This window comes from Equus quagga, unplaced genomic scaffold, assembly GCF_021613505.1.
Source record: "Equus quagga isolate Etosha38 unplaced genomic scaffold, UCLA_HA_Equagga_1.0 153_RagTag, whole genome shotgun sequence".
Taxonomy (NCBI): domain Eukaryota; kingdom Metazoa; phylum Chordata; class Mammalia; order Perissodactyla; family Equidae; genus Equus; species Equus quagga.
In genome coordinates this window covers 8,027,076-8,046,972 of record NW_025796915.1, presented here as the reverse complement: position 1 = coordinate 8,046,972, position 19,897 = coordinate 8,027,076, and the positions used below count along the sequence as shown (strand labels likewise).

At 33.8% G+C, this 19,897-nt stretch overlaps 1 protein-coding gene across 2 annotated transcripts in view; it reads left to right on the top strand.

Annotated features, from left to right (window-relative positions):
* LOC124233080 (E3 SUMO-protein ligase PIAS1) overlaps positions 1-19,897 on the top strand; it is a 112,850-nt gene that overhangs the window by 34,443 nt on the left and 58,510 nt on the right. The window lies entirely within an intron of this gene.

The window sequence follows — 19,897 nt, the reverse complement described above, 5'->3', positions numbered from 1 at the left end:
AACTGACCCTATTGTGATCTCTGATGCCTTTGATGTAATATATTTAACGTGTCAGACTTCCAGATGTTGATTGTTACAAATCAGTGGTTGACAGACTGGCGGTTGAGGCAAATCCAGCCTACGGTGTACTTTTTGTGGATCTGAGCTGAGAATGTTTTTTGATATTCCTAAAGGATTGGAAAACAAAAGTGAAAACAAAAACAAAGAATATGTGACAGAGACTGTATCTCTCTGCAAAACCTAAGATATTTACTGTCTGGCCCTTATAGAAAAAGTTTACTGACCCCTGTTACAAATCATTAAACATTTCAGTTTGGGGGATTGGTCAGTGTTGAATTTGGGAATATTTACTGAAATTCTTTGGACTGGTAAATATTTGAAATACTTGTTTTAAATTTTTTTCTTTTCCTTTTTTTTTTTTTTTTTTGGTGAGGAAGATTGGCCTTGAGTTAACATCTGTTGCCAGTCTTCCTCTTTTTGCTTGAGGAAGATTGTCACTGAGGTAACATCTGTGCCAATTTTCTTCTGTTTCATATGGGATGATGCCACAGTGTGGCTTGATAAGTAGTGTGCAGGTCTGCACCTGGGATCCCAACCTGTGAACCCTGGGCCCCTGAAGCGGAGTGTGTGAACTTAACCTCTATGCCACCAGGCCGGCCCCCATATTTTCTATTTTTAATTGAAGGCCATATATACACACACACATATGTATATGTGTACATATGTGAGCATGTATATTTATATTCTAGCTTGTTTCTTATTAAAGACTGCATACTATTTCATGATTTAAATAACTCCTCTATTAAAGGACAGAGTTTTCTAGTTTTTTGCTGCCAAAGACATGCTGCAGTGAATGTCATCTGAAATTTAAAAGGAAAAAATATTGGTTGCTTTTATCTGATTCAATTTCTATCTCTCAAATTTTCTTCTGGCCTTAATAATTAACATATCTGACTGTTTTCATTTTTGCTAATATAAATTTCAAGTACTAGTGTGAATAGATGATGTTTACATATGTATCTAAGTTTTGTTATGAAGAGTAGAAATGCAAACTGGACACATTATGATTATATTGGGTAATATTTTAAATAAATTAAAGTTAAGAGAATCTTAAGTTGATTATTTTTTACTGAAGTACTTTGCTTGAATACATATGTTCATTTCTAATGGTCTACACTAGGTGTCTTTTCATGCCTTTGTAGCTTAACTTTATATGTCATAATTTGCATCTCATATCTTATTGCTTTAATACTTCAGGGTACTTTTATCCTTGTGAACTTTTTGATGTGTAATAGTAATGGGTCAATATATCTGATTTTCCCCTAAAAAGATATTAAAAGAAGATGGTTCATAAGAAATTACGTTGTTAAAGCTGCAGTTTTTGATATTTTTACAAATATCATTTATTTCCCCCCGATGACTGTTTTTAAAGAATAGGCAGTAAATTTTAAATAATTTTTCCATCTTTTCTCTTCATCTGAAAACTTATAGAATGCTTCAATGGAGTGTTTTTGTGTTACAATTTAGAAACAGTGTAATAGAGTTTTGCCTGTTCTTTGATAACCAGTAAGTAAACCCTTGGATTTACAAGATTGGCTGGGCTGAAGTACTAAAGTGTTTCCCATGAGATTTATTTAATTGAGCTTTCTTTGTGCTGTCAATCTTCATTATTCGCACATTCTGTTTTTGTGAATGTCTGCTGTCTCAAATTTATTTGTAAGTCCAAAGTCAATACAACAGTTTCACAGTCATTTGTAGACATGTTCAGAGTAGTGAAGAATTTGAGTTGACTGATGCACACTTTCCCAACTGTGGTTGAACAAGGTGACACTTGCTGCCTTGTTTTCAGCTCTCCTGCTGTAAACACATGTCCTCTGTGTGCTCTATTTAGTGCCATACTTTTTGCATTTTTGTGCTTATTATTGGTGATTTCACTGTTTAAAATGGCCCTCAAACATAGTGCTGAAGTTCTGTCTAACATTCCTAAATGCAGGAAGGCTGTGATGGGCCATATGGAGAAAATACATATATTAGATCAGTTTTCTTCAGGCATGAGTTAAAGTGCTACTGGCCATGAGTTCAGTGTTAATGAATCATCAATATATATAAGGTGTCTTTAAACAGAAACACTCATAGAACAAGGTTACATATTGATCAGTTGATGAAAATGTTGTGATCAGAAGCTTGTAGGAACCTAACCTTGTATTTCCCCTAGGAGCAGTAGTTCAGTATTCACTAATTCATTGTTTATGGTGACTTTATGGAACATAACTACCACAAGTCATAAAAATCAATTATACATTTGAAGTATAATTTGATTTGAATACCAGATTTCATGAGTAAATCCACTGTTTGTGGATTTCTGTCTTCCTTGACTGAGGTAAATTTTCAAAGAGTAAATACATTTTTTAACAGTGCCTTTAAATATTTTTAATAGTTGTAAGAATTTCAAAGGCTAACATTAGAGAACAGACAGCTTTGCATTCATTTGGAGTAGTCATGTGAAAGTTTCCTGAGTCATCTAAATGTTTGCTTTATATCAAATTGAAGCCAAATTATGTCTTCTCAAGGGATGTCTTCCCTTTCACGTTTTGAAGATCTTTGGCAATATATCTGAATAAGCTCATATCATGTGTCTGTGGATTAGAGATCTCATAAATTGGTATGAGGAATAATAATTGTTGACGCTGAGTATTATTTGTAATGTTCTAGTTCAGTGTTCTTCTAATTGATTATAGAAGGATACAGTATCCCCTCTTATCCAAATTGGAACCAATAGTTAATTGATAAAAGTGATGAATGATAAAATGATACATAATAACTTAAACATCTTACTTTAATGTAAAATGCATTAATGTATATTCACTTGACAGTCTTTTGATATAAGTCAAGGCCTTTTCTTTGAGACTGCTAATTTCCCAGTTGTAGCTTTTTTTTTTTTGAAGATTGGCACCTGAGCTAACATGTGTTGCCAGTCTTCTTTTTTTCCCCCTTTTTCCTCTCCCCAAAGCCACCCAGTACATAGTTGTGTATTCTAGTTGTAGCTCCTTCTGGTTGTGCTATGTGGGACGCTGCCTCAGCATGGCCTGCTGAGCAGTACCATGTCTGCGCCCAGGATCTGAACTGATGAAACCTGGGGCTGCTGAAGCAGAGTGTGTGAACTTAATCACTTGGCCATGGGCCCAGACCCCCAGTTTCAGCTTCTTTAAAGCAGGGGGAGAATTGAAAGACTTTTGTGAAGCAATTTGAGTACAGAATCTGTTAGAACTGGGGAAAATAACCTTTTGTAGTTGTGTCACTCACCTAATTCCATTGCATGTTTTTTTAAGCAACTTTTATTTGGTCTTTGCAGAACATTCAACTTTTCATAAAAACAGCAATTCTTTCTTTTTGCACATGTATTTCATTGGTTTTGTAATATTTAAGTGTTATAATTTACAAGTGCAACTGGCATAAACAGGTTTGAGAATAAATACCTCTGGCTCTTGGTAAACAGACCAAGTAGTGTGCGCAGAAGCACTGGAGAGTGGTCTGCTGGCAGGCACTCAGCTTGCTAGAGCGTCAGTCAGGATGTATAAAGGCAATGGGGAACATCAGTTAATCCAGTTAAAAAGGCTTCTACTGATTTTCTTTTGCACCATTTTTATTAAACTCTCCAAAGACATTGAAATTAGAAGTTTATTTGTTCTCTTGCCTAAGAATAATTCAAGTGGTTTCTTTTTTGGAGGAACAACATGGATCATAATTTTTATGATTGAATTTTTTTTTTTTTTAAAGAAATCTACTTTTATCTCCCTGTCCCCTCTTTGGGAGGGTTATAGTGGGGGGAAGGATTGGGAGAACTGGAGGGAAATAAGCAAATTATGTTTTTTTGTCGTACAGTTTTATGTTTTTAGTCTTGCTTTTAGAACTCATTGCAGTTTAACCCTTTCCTCCTTAAGGACAGTGACGGTAAAAGAATAAAATGAAACAATTTCACAGACTTGTTCTCTTAAATTTGTTTTTTTTTTTTACTAAAACTTGTCATAAAAATTTGGAAATTATCTGTAAACGTGATCTCTTCTTCTTGTCCTCCTAAATTCTACAAATGTTCTAATATTTTTTGGAAAGTATTTGGATGCTGCAGACTGAAGAATCTGAAACACCGAGGCACATTTTACTTGATCACGTGGGTGTCATTCTTCAGTTTGTGATTAAACAAGTCACATGTTTATGTTTTATCTCCCTCTTTTAAGTCTTGGAAGGTGCTTCTATGTAAGTTTTCATGTTTGTCAAACAGTTTTTTCCATTAAACACCACAAATACCAGTTGTCTGGGTTATATATATTTGCATTTTCCTGACTTCTCTTACAACCAGTTCTAACTTGATGTGGGACAATATACCAGTACTTCCTAGGGAAGACCAGCAGCCTAGGTGTACTGGGTTTATAGTCTCAGTATTTTAGAAAGTGAGGTTGATCTCTTTCCTTTTTAAAGTAGAACATTCTATAGAGAAAATCACAATTATTTTAGATTTGGAAAGATGTATGAATAATTTATAGAAAAGGTTTGAATTAAAAAAAAAATATATATATATATGTATAAACTTGGATTTTGCCTTAGGAAGAAAGGCAGCAGATGCTTTAGCACTCCTAAATAGTTAAAATGATCCATCTTGTTTTGTGCAGTGTGGGTAAGGTTTCTGCTACATCTTAATAACATTGGTTACCAGTGTTTTCTGCCAAGGGCTCCTCTGGCATTGGATTAGATTTCACAGTTTCCTTCTCCTCTCATTTTTTATAATTGAGTTTGCCTTCCTCCACATGCCTAATAGCCAGTGCCTGGAGATCAGGTGATGTAAATTCAAGGACGCAGGCTCTGATAAGTATTGGAAAGGGCATTCAAAGGTTTTATGATTCCCTCCACTCTGCTTTTAGAAAATTTGCCTTCTAACAATTCAACACAAGCTGTGCTCTTCTGTACTTGAATTTTGGGAAATGAAAAGCGCTAATTTTTCTGTAGGTGAGTTTCTTCCCTAGAAACTTATCTTCCTAATTTGACAGCACTGGTTTCTGACTTTCAAAACAAAATCTAAGATTTACTTTCTAAATCTACATTCCTTTGTAGATAATAGTCTTTTTATCTGGTGAATTCAACTTAATATTTTCATTGCTGTTTGTATAGTGACCCAGAAGCCCAAAGGCATCTAGTGTGTTTTTAATAAATGAGTGTCTGTGTTTTTCTGTGTTATGTTGGGAACTAGGAATGATAGACTTTTTTTGGTTGGAAAGGAATCTTGATAATCAGAATCAGTAAAGACCCCCCTCTATATAATTGTAAATATGAAATTAAAAATTTTAAATTGAGAGATTAATGAGTCTGGCATTTAGGTTCAGAATCAAGTAAGTACAATTTAACAGAAAACTCTAACATAAGATTTTACGGAGGTGAAATTTAAAGATCAGACATGTAGCATATGTAGTGTTCGAAATCCAGCGTTTCAGAATTTGCCAGTGGGTTATATACCACTTTGGTTCAGTTTCCCCAGCACAAATTGAGTTGCAGATGAGCCAGCTGGAGGACACCTGGGGGACTTGGTTGTGGTAATCATGAGGCAGGTAGAATAGTACAACAAAGGAAGGACCCAGTTTTGTCCATCCATTTCTTTCTTTTTCTTTCTTTCTTTTTTTTTTTTTCAAGAAATCTTGATAGATACCTGGGTGATTAGAAGATAATTTTAAGCCATTCTCTTTCTTGAGCCATATTACTTTGGTGCTGGCAGTGCTTGCAGATGACCCCCAATAGTTTTGAGCAGAGATTAGTCATTCTAATTCTTTGGCACTACTGCTGTTAAATTTATTAAAATATAAATAAGCTTTAGTTGTGCCAAAGGTGGGAATATTGCAGTGCAAAAGAAGCTGGATGTTGAGTGAAGTATTAGAATTAAATCACTTTAAGGTAGGTAAAAATAAAAAGGCTGAATTATTATTATTCTTTCTCTCTTTTTTTGAGGAAGATTAGCCCTGAGCTAACAACTGCCAATCCTCCTCTTTTTATGCTGAGGAAAAGTGGCCCTGAGCTAACATCCATGCCCATCTTCCTCTGCTTTATATGTGGGACGCCTACCACACCATGGCTTTTGCCGAGCGGTGCCATGTCTGCACCCAGGATCGTAACTGTCGAACCCCGGGCTGCCAAGAAGCAGAACGTGCAAACTTAACCACTGTGCCACCTGGCTGGCCCCTATTATTTCTTTTTTAAATAACATTTTTATTTTATTTATTTATTTATTTATTATTATTATTTTTAAAGATTTTATTTTTCCTTCTTCTCCCAAAGCACCCCAGTACATAGTTGTGAATTTTCAGTTGTGGGTCATTCTAGTTGTGGCGTGTGGGATGCTGTCTCAGCACGGCTTGATGAGTGGGGCCATTTCCCCTCCCAGGATCCAAATGGGTGAAACCCTGGGCCGCCAAAGCAGAGTGTGCGACCTTAACCACTCGGCCATAGGGCAGGCCTCAAGGCTGAATTATTTTTAAAAAACAATTCAGGTTATTACTTTTATATGTTCCCTGCAGTTCCTAGAATTTTGTTTCACTGTTTATTTTGGAGCTATATTTTTGAATATTTTATTTCTGCTCTTAAATTTTATTTTAATTTTAAAATTAATGATTTTATTATATAAGATATGGATTAGAGGGAAAAAATCACTTATCTGTAATACAAATATTCCTAAGTATTTTGTGCATCTTTTCACCACCTCCTTGTGTAAAGTTTAAATGTAAAGGTAGCAATTTATGTTTACATATAATTTAAGAAATAACAAAAGAAATGATGGATAGTTGATTACATAAAAATATTGAACTCTGTGCATCAGTTTAAAAGTAAATACCAAATAGAAAAATGTTTGAATCAAACATGAAACTAAAGGAAAGAACTCAATATGGGGAGGATACTAAGACTATTAGGCAAAATGTATGACTAGGCAAGTATTAAAGGGGAAATGCAACTTGGAAACATCAAAAGATACTCACTTTCTTAACTAGTTCTTAAAGAAAATTCAAAATAAGTCAATAAAGAAGGTTTTAAATCTTGTCTGTAGTATTAGATTTTTTAAAAATGTATTTCTATCCAGTATCGATGAGATTTATTAAAATGTATGTTCACTGCTGGTAGCAATATAAATTATTATAGAGCTTTTTGAGAGTACAGTTTGGCAATATGTAGCAAGAGCTTAAAAATGTTTTTTGATTTATTCTGCCTCTGGGAACCCAAAGCCTAAGAATACTCATTGCAACAATATGTATTATGTTTTTCTAGTATAAAAATTAGCAAAACCTAAATATCTAATAATAGAATAATATTTAATTAACCTATGATATATATACTATGTGTACTATTTTAAAGCTCAGTTAAAAATGATTATCATGAAGTCTTTAATATATGAGTTCGGAAGAAAAATGGAATACACAACTAAAAATTATTGGGCATCTACTCTGATGAACATTAAGCTAGAAGCTTTGTATCTGTTATCTCATTTAAGCCTCCAAACAACTTTGGAAGGTTAGACCAATAAGCTAAATTTTATGAAAGAGGTAGCTGAGATCTGAAGAAGGTAATTCACAAACCTTAAGGGTCAGAATTTGACACAATTACATTTGCTTTCAAAGCCAGTGTTCTTTCTAATATGTAACATAAGATATTAAAAATTAAAAAAAGATTAAAAAAATTGTACTCTAAAATAATTTGGCAACTTTATAATATCTTTTGATCTCAGTTTTAATTAGAAAAATCTTGAATTTTTTCGGTAGAATTCATAGGCTCAACAAATGGGATCACTGTGTTTAAATTTACTTTATGGAGAACTGCTGAAGGTCTTTTGTATTCCAAACATACACTGAAAGAGGGTTTGAGACTTTAATTTTACATGATAGTCTTTACCAGTACATGCTATAAATGAAATGGAGTTTTATGTCAACGGATCACTTTGGACCTGTGTGAAATTCACGGTACATACGAGGAATTCTGATTTATTACCTCTGGATGTTAGTCTCTGGATTAAAAAAAAAAAGTGTATTTTGTTAAAATAATAGGCCGTTCATAACTCACTACCTAAATATTTTAAAGAAAAACTCAGTTTTTTCCCAGTCCAGTCTAGAGTTCAGATTTTTGCTAAGATTCGTTCTGTTGAAATGACATATATGTAATTAATCTCAAAATCTTCTTGATGATTTTCTAATATTGTGAGAGAGCAAAACCTTTTTTGCTGTAAGGAAAATAATTTGAAGCATTTTCTAAGATGTAGAGTGACCTTAAAAATAAGATGAAGATTGTAAGGCTCCTCAAAACCAGTAGGGGAACAATTATAAGCAAAATTTTTAAAGTTCTTCTAAAAATTCCTTGAATAAAAGAGAACTATAAAATGGAATTATAGAGGATTCATTTATTTTATTGATTTTCTTCTTTAGTTTGTTGTTGTTTTTTGCTGATTTTTATCTTTTCCGTATGGATCAAGCCACTGTAGTAAAATATTCCAAAAGAACAAAGATCTTAATAAAGCATTTTTTCATTTTTATATGAAGATCCATGGTCATGGAAATAGAATCTTCTCCATCCTTTCTTCCCAAAAGATTTGTGACTTTTTAAAAAATATAAATATAAAAATAACTTATTGTTGATTTTTTTAAAAATTCATTCATTCAACTAATATTCATTAAGTGCATTTTTGCCAAGCACTGTTCTTTTTGCTGGGAAAGAATAAGACATAGTTATTCAAGATGTTTGGGATGTAGTGGAGCAGTCAGACATTCATTAATTCATCTTAGAAAACACAAGGCAGAGTAAATAAACTAAAGGCATAATCTAGGGATAAAAACTAAAGGGATTATATTTACCAGGGAGCGTGAGTTAACATTTTTGTCTTGTGGAGTAGTTGAATCAGAATTACTGAGGGTGCTTCTTAAAAATAGACATTTTCTACAACCCAAATCTTCTGAATTGTGTTTAACATCATGGTATATTACACACACCTTCTCATGTAGATCACCTCCTTTCTTTCAACTCCTACAGAATGTATTATAGTGTAATCATAAACTTTAGTTTTCTCCTTTCCATGGATGTATAGATTGTTTCCATTTTTTTGTTACTATACCAGTGACATCCTTATATGTAAGAATATGTATTTTAATAATTATGTGAGTAATTCTTTAAATCCAAAGTAGTTTTGCTAGGTCAAAAGATGTGCATACTTATAATTTACTATTATCAAATTGCACCCTCCCACCCCAAAAGTTTACACTCCTACCAGCATTCTTATGAGAGTGCCTATTACCTATAGTGTTATCAGTAATATAAAAAATTTTGTATACTGATTATATCTTGATTTAATTTGCATACCTTTGCTTACTCTGAAGTTGAACATTTTTGTGATTATTAACTGTTTGTGGTCTCTGTGAATTGTTTATTCATATTCTTTGCTCCTTTTCCTATTCTATATTTTTTCCTTATTGGTTTGTACTTTGTACATATAATGCATACTAGCCAGCCCTCTGTTATATGTTGTAAATATTTCATCTTGGTCTGTAACTTATCTTATTATGTAATTTATATCATCTTTCATTATACAGAAATTGAAAACAGTTAAGTTGTGAAACGTAGTAGTTAGGACTTCATGGTGTTTGGATTTCTAAAATAACAGCTTCATTGAGATATAATTCACATTAAAATTCACCCTATTAAAGTGTACAATTCAGTGGTTTTTAATGTATTCATGGAGTTGTACATTTATTACCACTATTTAATTCAAAAAGTTTTCATCACCCCAAAAAGAAATACTGTATTAATTAGCAGTCATTTTCATTCTTCCCTCTCCCAGTCCATGAAAACTACCAATCATCTTTCTGTCTCTATGGATTTGCCTATTCTGGATGTTTCATACAAATGCAATCTTAGCCTTTTGTGACTGGCATCTTTCACTTAGCATAATGTTTTCAGGATTCATCCATGTTATAGCATGCATTGGTACTTTATTCTCCTTTTTGAGAGGTATATAATTTTTAATGGGATGTGTCTAAATTACCTTTTTAAAAATTGTTAATTGTGGTAAAAAAAATTTACCCTCTTAACCGTTTTTAAGTATACAGTTCAGTACTGTTAATCACATTCACATTGTTTTGCAACAGACCTGTGCAACTTTTTTATCTTGCAGAACTGAAAGTCTATACCCATTGAACAACTCCCCATTTCCTTCTCCCCCCAGCCCTTGGTAATCACCATTTCACATTCTGTTTCTAAGAATTTGACTACTTTAGATACCTCGTATAATTGGAATCATACAGTATTTGTCGTTTTGTGATTGGCTTATTTCACGTAACACAGTGCCCTTAAGGTACATCGATATTGTAACTTGACAGGATTTCCTTCCTTTTTAAGGCTGATTAATATTTCATTGTATGCGTATACCACGTTTGGTTAACCATTCATCTGTACTTGGACATTTAGGTTGCTTCCACCTCTCAGCTATTGTGAACAATGCTGCTATAAACATGGGTGTGCAAATATCCCTTTGAGATCTTGCTTTCAGTTCTTTTGGATGTGTATCCAAAAGTGGTAGTGCCCGATCATATAGTAGTTCTGTTTTTAACTTTTTGAGGAACTACCATACTGTTTTCCTAGCAGCTGCATCATTTTACATTCACTCTGACAGTGCACCGGGGTTCCAGCTTCTCTGCATCCTCACCAACACTTATTTTCTGTTTTTTTCAATAGTACATCCTAATGGACGTGAGCTGGTATCTCATTGATGTTTTGATTTGCATTTCTCTAATGACTTGTGATGTTGACCATCTGTTCATGTACCTGTGAGCCATTTGTGTATTTTCTTTGGAGAAATGTCTATTCAAGTCCTTTGCTCATTTTTTAATTGGGTTATTTGTATTTTTGTTATTGAGTTGTATGAGTTCTTTTATTTATTCTGAATATTACCTCCTGATTAAATATATGATTTCCAAATATTTTCTTCCACTCAGTAGGTTGCCTTTTCACTCTCTTGATTGTTTCCTTTGATGCACAGAAATTTTTAAGTTTGATATACTCCCCAGTGTTTATTTTTACTCTTGTTGTCTGTGCTTTTGGTGACATTTGCAAGAAATTGTTGCCAAATGTAGTATTATGAAGCATCTCCCCTATGGTTTCTTCCAGAAGTTTTATAGTTTCAGGTCTGTAATCCATTTTGAGTTAGTTTTTGTATATGCTATAAGGGAAGGGTCCAGCTTCATTATTTTGCATGTGAATATTCAGTTTCCCCTGTATCATTGTTGAAGAGACTATTCTTCCCCATTGTGTGGTCTTGGCACCTTTGTCAAAGAGCATTTGACCTTATGTGAGAGGGCTTACTTCTGGTCTCTTTTCTTTTCTGTTGGTCTATATGTCTGTCTTTATTCCAGTGCCACAGTGCTTTGATTACTGTAGTTTCGTTGTGTGTTTTGACATTGGGAAAGATGAGGCTTCTGATTTTGTTCTTCTTTTTCAAGATTGTTTTGGCTCCTTGAGACTCCACATGGATTTTAAGATGATTTTTTCTGTTTCTGCAGAAAGGGCCAATGGGATTTTTATAGGGATTGCATTGAATCTGTAGTATGGACTTTTTAACAAGATTAAGTCTTCTAATTCATGAGCACTGGGTGTGTTTCCATTTATTTGTGTTAATTTCTTTCACTAGTGCTTTGTGATGTTCACCATCAAAGTCTTTCACCTCCTTAGTTAAGTTGATTCCTAAGTATGTCATCCTTTTTGATGCTATAGAAAATGAGATTGTTTTCTAATTTCCTTTTCAGATTGGTCATTGTTAGCGTATGGAAATACAACTGATTTTTGAGTGTTGATTTTGTATCCTGCAACTTTCCTGAATTTGTTTATTCTAGTAGTTTTTTTGTGGGCTTTTTAGGGTTTTCTACATCTAAGTTATGTCATCTGTGAACAGAGATAATTTTACTTCTTTCAAATCAGGGTGCCTTTTATTTCTTTTTCTTGCCTAATTGCTCTGGCTAGGACTTCTAGTATGATTTTGAATAGAAGTTGCCTTGTTCCTAATCTTAGAGGAAAAGCTTTCAGTCTTTTACCATTGAGTGTGATGTTAGTTGTGGATTTTTCATATATCACCTTTATTATGTTGAGATAATTTTCTTCTAGGCATAGTTTGAGTGTTTTTATTTTGGAAAGGTGTTGAACTTTTTCAAATGCTTTTTCTGCATCAATTGCGATGATCATGTGGTTTTTTTCTTTCATTCTATTAATGTGGTATATTACATTGATTAACTTTTGTATTTTGAACCATCCTTGCATTCCACGAATGAATCCCAATTGGTCATGATGTATAACCCTTTTCATATACTATTGAATTTGAGGAGTAGACATTCTTATCTTGCTCTTTAGAGGGAAAGCATAGTCTTTCATCACTGAGTATGATGTCAACTATGGATTTTTTCCATAGATGCCCTTTTTGTTGAATTTTTTTAAATCATGAAAGTGTGTTGGAATTTGTTTAAATGCTTTTTCTCCATCTGTTAAGATGATCCTGTGGTTTTTGTTCTTTATTCTATTAATATGGTCTGTCACATTGGTTGCTTTTCATATGTTTAAACAGTGGCTTTTGGATTTTGTCTGATTTTTGATGACCTATCTCTGAGATGAGTAAGTTAAAAGTCCCCTACATTTTCCATTTCTGACATTTGGGTTTTTTTTGTTTTAAATCAATCCTGGGTTTTAGTTTTATTTATATGAGAGTAAGGCTCTTATTTCTCTAAAACTTTTTGAATGAGTATTTTTCTGAACTTTATTCTATTCCACTGCTCTGTTTGTATATTTCTCCATTAACATGGAATTATTGTATTTAATTGTTTGATTATTTTAAAATTTTTGAATAGGTGATAACGTTCACTTGATACAAAAATCAAAAGTTACACAAGAGATTATAATGAAAAGGAAGTCCCTCTCCTACTTTTATCTCACCCACAAGTGTTTTCAGTTCCTTTTGTTTTTCCAGAGAGTTCTCTGCATATATAAATATGTTTGCCTCATTCTTTTTTTAGTATCTCCTTAGTGTGTGATTGATTAGATTATGCTTTATTAAATGTTCTCCTATTGATTGACATTTAAGTAGTTTCCTGCTATTAAAAACACTACAGAGAATTTTCTGTGATATATATCACTATGTACATATAGTGCATATGTATATATAGTGCATATATCCAGTATTTTTTAAGATAAATTCCTAGAAGTAGAATGTGTATTTAAAATTTTGATAGATATTGCCAAATTTCTCTCCAGAGAAGGTTTTTGCTAATTCATAATCCTACTGGCTATGTAGAGAGTGTTCTTCCTCTGTGCCTTCAACGTTACCATGTGTCATTAAAGTTTTTGATCATTTCAAATAGGTGAATGTTTGTAACTTATAGTTTTAACTTGCATTTCTCTTAAGAGTGAGGATCAGTTAAGGTTTTTTTTTTATGTTTGAGATAGTTATCTTTTTATTTGAGCTTTTTCATGAACTTTGCACATTTAAAAATTGACTTTTGGGGTTTTTTCCTCTGAATTGTAGAATTAAGGAATTTAGCATTTTGTCATATAAATTGCAACTGTTTTTTTCTAATGTAATGTGCTTTGACTTTATTTATGATTGGTGTTGGAAATTTGCCATCCATTCCTTTTTATTGTTAAGTAATATTTCATGGTATGGATGTATCATAGTTTCTGTTCCTTTTCATCTCTTGATGGACATTTTGGTTGTTTCTCTTCTAGTTCCTTTGCCTTTCCATACAAATTTTAGAATTATCTTGTCTATCTCTACAAAAAAATCTTACTGGGATTTTGATAGGAATTGCATCAAACCTGCATATCAATTTAGGGATAATTAACAGTTTATCTATTTGAGTCTTCCAGTATACCAACATGGTATGTCTGTCTATTTAGATCTTTCATTTTGTTCATTAGCATTTTGTAGTTTTCAGTATACAAGTCCTGGACTTGTTTGTTAGACCTACACCTAAATATTTTACTTTTTTGGGTGATTACAGATGTTATTATTTTTTAAATTTCGATTTTCATGTGTTCATTGCTAGTATATAAATGTACAATTGTTTTTTTTGCTGTTGATTTTGTATTTTGTGACTTTGCTGGACTCACTTCTTAGTGCTACAAAGTTTTTTGTAAGTTTTTTGGGGTTTTGTACGTAAACTACTGCATAATCTGCAAATAGGCAAAGTTTTATTTCTTCCTTTACTGTCTGTATGCCTTTCATTTTTTTACCTTGCCTTTGCACTGGTTGGGCTTCCAGTACAGTGTTGAATAATAGTGGTGAGAGTGAGAATCCTTTCTTTGTTTTCAGTCTTAGGGGGAAAGCCTCAAGATAAACTGATTTTTTTTTTTCCTATTTTCAGACTTTTTCCCTTAATGGCTACCTTGTTTTGTCTTTTTATTCTTTCTTAAGCTTCCTTTTTGTTAGCATTTGCCTGATAGACACTTTGTTCTTTCTTTCTTCAACTTTTTGTGGTGTTTTGTTTTATGGTGTTCTTTGTGTTTTGAGTAACAGCTTTATTGAGATTAATTCACATACCATAAAATTCACCCTTTTAAAGTTACAGTTCATTGGTTTTAATATATTCACAGAGTTCTACAACCATCACTTCTGTCAATTTTAGAACATTTTCGTCACCCCAAAAAGAGACCCTGTACCCATTACCAGTCACTTCCCATTCCCACCTACCCCTGCCCTTGGAACTACTAATGTAGTTTCTATCTCTATGGATTTGCCTGTTCTGGACATTTCATATAAATGGTATCATATAATATGTGACCTTTTGTGACTGGCTTCTATCCCTTGACATAATGTTGTCAAGGTTTATCCATGTTGTAGCATGTATCAGTACTTCATTCCTTTTTATGGCCAAATAATATTCCATTGTATGGATATACCACTTTTTTAATCAGTTCATCAGTTCATGGACATTTGGGTTGTTTCCACATTTTTGCTATTATGAATAATAGTGCTGTGAATATTGGTGTATAAGTTTTCATATGGATATATGTTTTCATTTCTCTTAGGTTTATATGTAGGAGTGGAATTGCTGGGTCATATGGTAACTCTGTTTAACCTTTGAGGAACTGCTAGACTGTTTTCCAAAGCAGCTGCACCATTTTATGTTCTCACCAGTAATGTATGAGGGTTCCTGTTTCTCCACATCCTTGCTAACACTTGTGATTGTATGTCTTTCTGATTAGAGCCAACCTAGTGGGTGTGAAGTGGTGCCTTATTGTGGCAGATTTCTCTTAAAAATAGCAAGCATGTAGCTGACTTTTTAAAAACTCCATCTAAAAATGTAACTTATTCTCATTTTTATGTTATCACTGTTATATTTGTTCTTTGTTGTGCCATCTTTGTTTCCTTTTATCATTTATTTTTCTTTGCTGATCTCTGTGAGATGAATTATGCTTTCTTTGTTTCTCTTTCATTTTCTAGTGGTTTGGGAATTCTCCCTTCTCTCTCTCTCTTCTGTAAGTAGTTACTGTAGAACACATTTAAACCTAAATTTTCCTACCAACATCAATAATTTTTCAGTGTAATCAATGTGTCTTGTCTCTTCCCCCTTCATTAATTTAATCATTGATTTCTTTTATCAGAAATATGTTGATGGCTATTTCCTCAAAATTTATAACAATTAAAGCTTACATAAGAGTCATTGACAGAAGAGTCATTTTCCCTCATTGCGTTCTGAGAGTCAAAATCTTAACAGAGTCAATAATTACGGTTATTAAAGAATTGCTGTCAAGTGGAGAAATATACATTCATCTTTGGTGCTTTACTTCAGATTATTTTGAGGACTCTAGTGTATGGAATCCAAAAGAAGCAATCATTCAACTCAAGGTAGTTGGCAGGGGATAAGAAAGTCTGATGAATACACTGAGAATTGAGTTAAAGCTCAACCAAGAGAGTAGAGCTATAACAATATTTAACACGTCAAATTACAATTTATCCATCTAGCAGAATAGGAAATTCAGATTTTCAAGTTCACTCAAGATGTGAGTTGTTAACTTTCTTTTTAGTAGAAATAATACATTGTTGTTTAACACATAGCCTTGACACTGTAACTTATACAGTAAACCCCCTGATCCATCGGGGATATGTTCCAAGACCCCCAGGGGATTCCTGAAACAGTGGATGGTACCAAAACCTATATATACTGTGTTTTCTTCTATACATACATACCTGTGATAAAGTTTAATGTATAAATTAGGCACAGTAAGAGAGTAACAGCAATAACTAAAAATAAAAGAATTATAACAATATACTGTAATAAAAGTTACTGTAGATCTTAGCAACCTCAGCATACAATTTTTTTTCTTAAGTTGAGAACTTTCATCTTTTCACTTAAAGGAAGCACTTTCTGGCTTCTCTGTGGCATTTCTGAATTGCCAGCATCACTACTCTTGTGCTTCGGGGCCATTATTAAGTAGAATAAGGGTTAGTTGAATGTAAGCACTGCCATACCGCCACAGTTGGTCTGATAACCGAGACAGCTTCTAAGTGACTAACAGGCAGGTAGTGTATCCAGTGTGGGTATGCTGGACATTCCGGCAGGACTGAGCAGGATGGAGCGGGACGGGGAGAAGTTTCATTATGCTACTCAGAATGGTGTGCAGTTTCAAACTTATGAGTTGATTATTTCTGGAATTTTCTATTCAATATTTTTGGACCACAGTTGACCATGGGTAATAGACTGTGGAAAGCAAAACCATGGGTAGAGGAGGGACTACTGTGTTTTACTTAAGGTTGAAGTTTCTCTAGAATTCCTCCCATGGTTACTTTTGGATAAAGTAAATCAGAGCATGTTTATATTTATTGTTTGTAGATTTCTGGATAATTTGCTTATGCTTGTGTAGATTATGGAGTTCTTTTGAAGTCAATTTTAAGTCAAGATTATATTTCTGTGTGATGATTTTTTCATGTTCTTACCTTCCCACCATAAGATTTCAGTTTGCTACATCAGAAGAATATTTGGAGGAGAATGATACTCAGTGTGACTAGAATAAAAATGCTGCAGCTTTTACTACCTTATGAATAATCTATATGGGCCTTTCTAAGTCGGCAGTTTTAGCATCATGGAAAGATGGTTTTGAGCAAGGAGCTAAATCTAAGAAGCCCATTTTTGCTTGAGCATTCTTCTGGGTCAGCTCCATTAAATTAATCTTGATATTCTTCATATTTCTACCTTTGAACATATAGAGTCTCTACTTCGGGATGGGAGTTTGGGATAGTAGTAGCTCTTAGTACATGTTTGCTTATTTGTAATTTAGGTGTTTGTCAGGGATTATCCATTAACTTACAGCTATTTTTCCCTCTGGTTACTGTTTTATAGCAAGTATGCTTGGGTATGGGCTCTCTTGCCACCGCCTTCACCTTATGAGTCCTCTTAATCCTTATCAGAAGGAAATTCCATTTCTTCCTGGGGGAAAGTAAACATAATAGTTCGTAAGATTGAGTTTTCTTTTAAGCAGTGTGCTTCAGAAGTATAAACTAGTATTTACCCAAATGCCTGGAATTTCTAGTTCCTCTATTGTAAATATAAAATCAGTTATGGGTAAATGTTATTAAATGCCTAATATTTACACTAGATAATTATAGTCTTTGGAGCCTTTTTTGTGTTCATGAATTTAGGCTGCTACTCAGATTTTAATATTTTACCCTCATACTTTATTTAAGAAAGAAAGGATAGTGTAGAATGGATTTGAAAATGGCTATTAAACTATATCTAAATGCAATTATACAACTAATAGTAACATATGATGAAAGATAAAGTGGCTAACATTTATAAACAGGGAAAAAGTTGATGGTAAATACTTACTGCTTATACTTAGCTAGGGAAAATATGCATTTGAAGAAAAACTAAGTGCACGGTCGTTTTGTTTCAGTTTATACTACCAGGTAGATGGTGAAACATTATTTAAAATAGTTTTCCTTTCTAGTCTAGAGTTGTAGTGTAGCCAGAAACTTCTAGCTACTTTTATATAAGAACTCTTGTACAAGAAAACTACTGGAGAATCAACTGTGAGCAACTGTTATAACTAATTAAGAGTTCAGCATGAGAGCTAATTAAAAGTTAATGTGAAAAAAATCACTATTCTTTTTACTGCAAATGATAGAAAATCCACCTAAAACTGGCATAAACATAAAAGCTAATGCATTAGTTTATATAGCCAAAGAGTAAGGGGTTTGATGCTGAGCTCAGTATCCTTTTCTTGACCCTCCACTTCCCCTGCCAGTTTCTACCCCACTGCTTTGCTTCTCATTGTGGCAAAATTCCATGAACAAATCTTCTTATAGTCTCTGTCTCCAGTTCCTCACCTTCTATTCTGTAAGTTCACTTCAGCCAGGCTTTTGCTCCAGTGAATCCACTGAAACTTTTCTTGTCGAGAACTATGATGCCAAAACATGATTCCTTCTCAGCCCCCAGTTTACTTGATCTGTTAGCAGCATTTGACATAATTAATCAGGTTCTCCTACTTGCAGCACTTTGTCGCTTGACTCCCAGGGTGCTACTCTCTCTGTTGATTTCCCGTCTATCTCCCTGGTCCTTTCTTACACTTCTTTGCTTGTTCCTCTTCTTCTACCAGATCTCTTTTCTGTCTTCACTTGACTTCCTTAGTGATTTTATCTGGTCTCAAGGTTTTAAATAGTAATTAAACATTAGCGACCCTAAATTTATATCTCTACTAAGACCTCTCTCATGAGTTCCAGAGTCTCATCCAACTGCCTATATAAAATCACCTTTCAGATGTCTATCTGAAACTTAATGTGTCCAGAAGTGAAGTTTTGTTCTTTCTTCCAAAGCAGATTCTACTCACAGTCTTCTCCTCCTTGATTAAGAGCACTTCATCTTTCTGTTGCTCAGGCTAAAATCTTTAGAGTCATCCTGGATTCTTCTCTTTTATTATATCCCAGGCTAATTAGTTAGGAAATCCTGTTGGCTGTGCCTTTAAAATATTTCCGGAATCTGACCACTTCTCATAAACTTTGCTGCTACTACCATGATCTGAGCCACCATCATCTCTCACCTGAATTAGTACTTTGATCTCTGCTTCTACCTTTACCCCCTTTGCAGTATTTTCACTTAGCGGCCAGAGTCATTCTTTTAAATGTAAGCTAATCATTTTACTTCTCTGTTTAAAACTCTCCGCTGGCTTCACATGTGACTCAGAGTAAAATCCAAAATCCTTATGATCTTACCCTCTCTTTGTTACCTGTCTGATATCATCATGTGCTAATATTCTAGTTAACTTGGCTCTAACCACATTGGCTTTCTTGCTGCTCCTCAAATACACTGTATGCTCTTGTCTCAGGGCTTTGGCATGGGTGTTTTCTTTACCTGGAGTGCCTTTCTCACGGATATTCACATGGCTATCTCCTTCACCTCCTTCAAGTCAAGGTATTAATATTTTTGATGAGAACATACCCAGACTACCCTATTTAAAATTCCACCTAATTCTTTCCAATCTCCATTACCCTGCCCTGTTTTTTCCTTACTGTTTATTGCTTTCTATCATACTTTATTATTATATTATTATCTTTCTTTTCTGATTAGAATCTAAGTACCATAAAGGCAGAGATTTTGGTTTCTTGTTCATTGATTATCCCAAACACGTAGAATAATATCTTATGCATATTAGGTGTTCAATAAATATTTGTTGAATGAATGTTTGGGTAGCGAATCTGTTTCACGCTCTCCATTTCATGGCTCTGTTTCCTTGATGTTGGTCCCATGTTTGTAGGCATTATGTTGTTCCCCAGCAGTTCCTGGAATCCTTCCAGATCCCAGTCTAGCCAATAGGAGGAAAAATCTTTGTCCTAACATCACAGGAAAAGTTC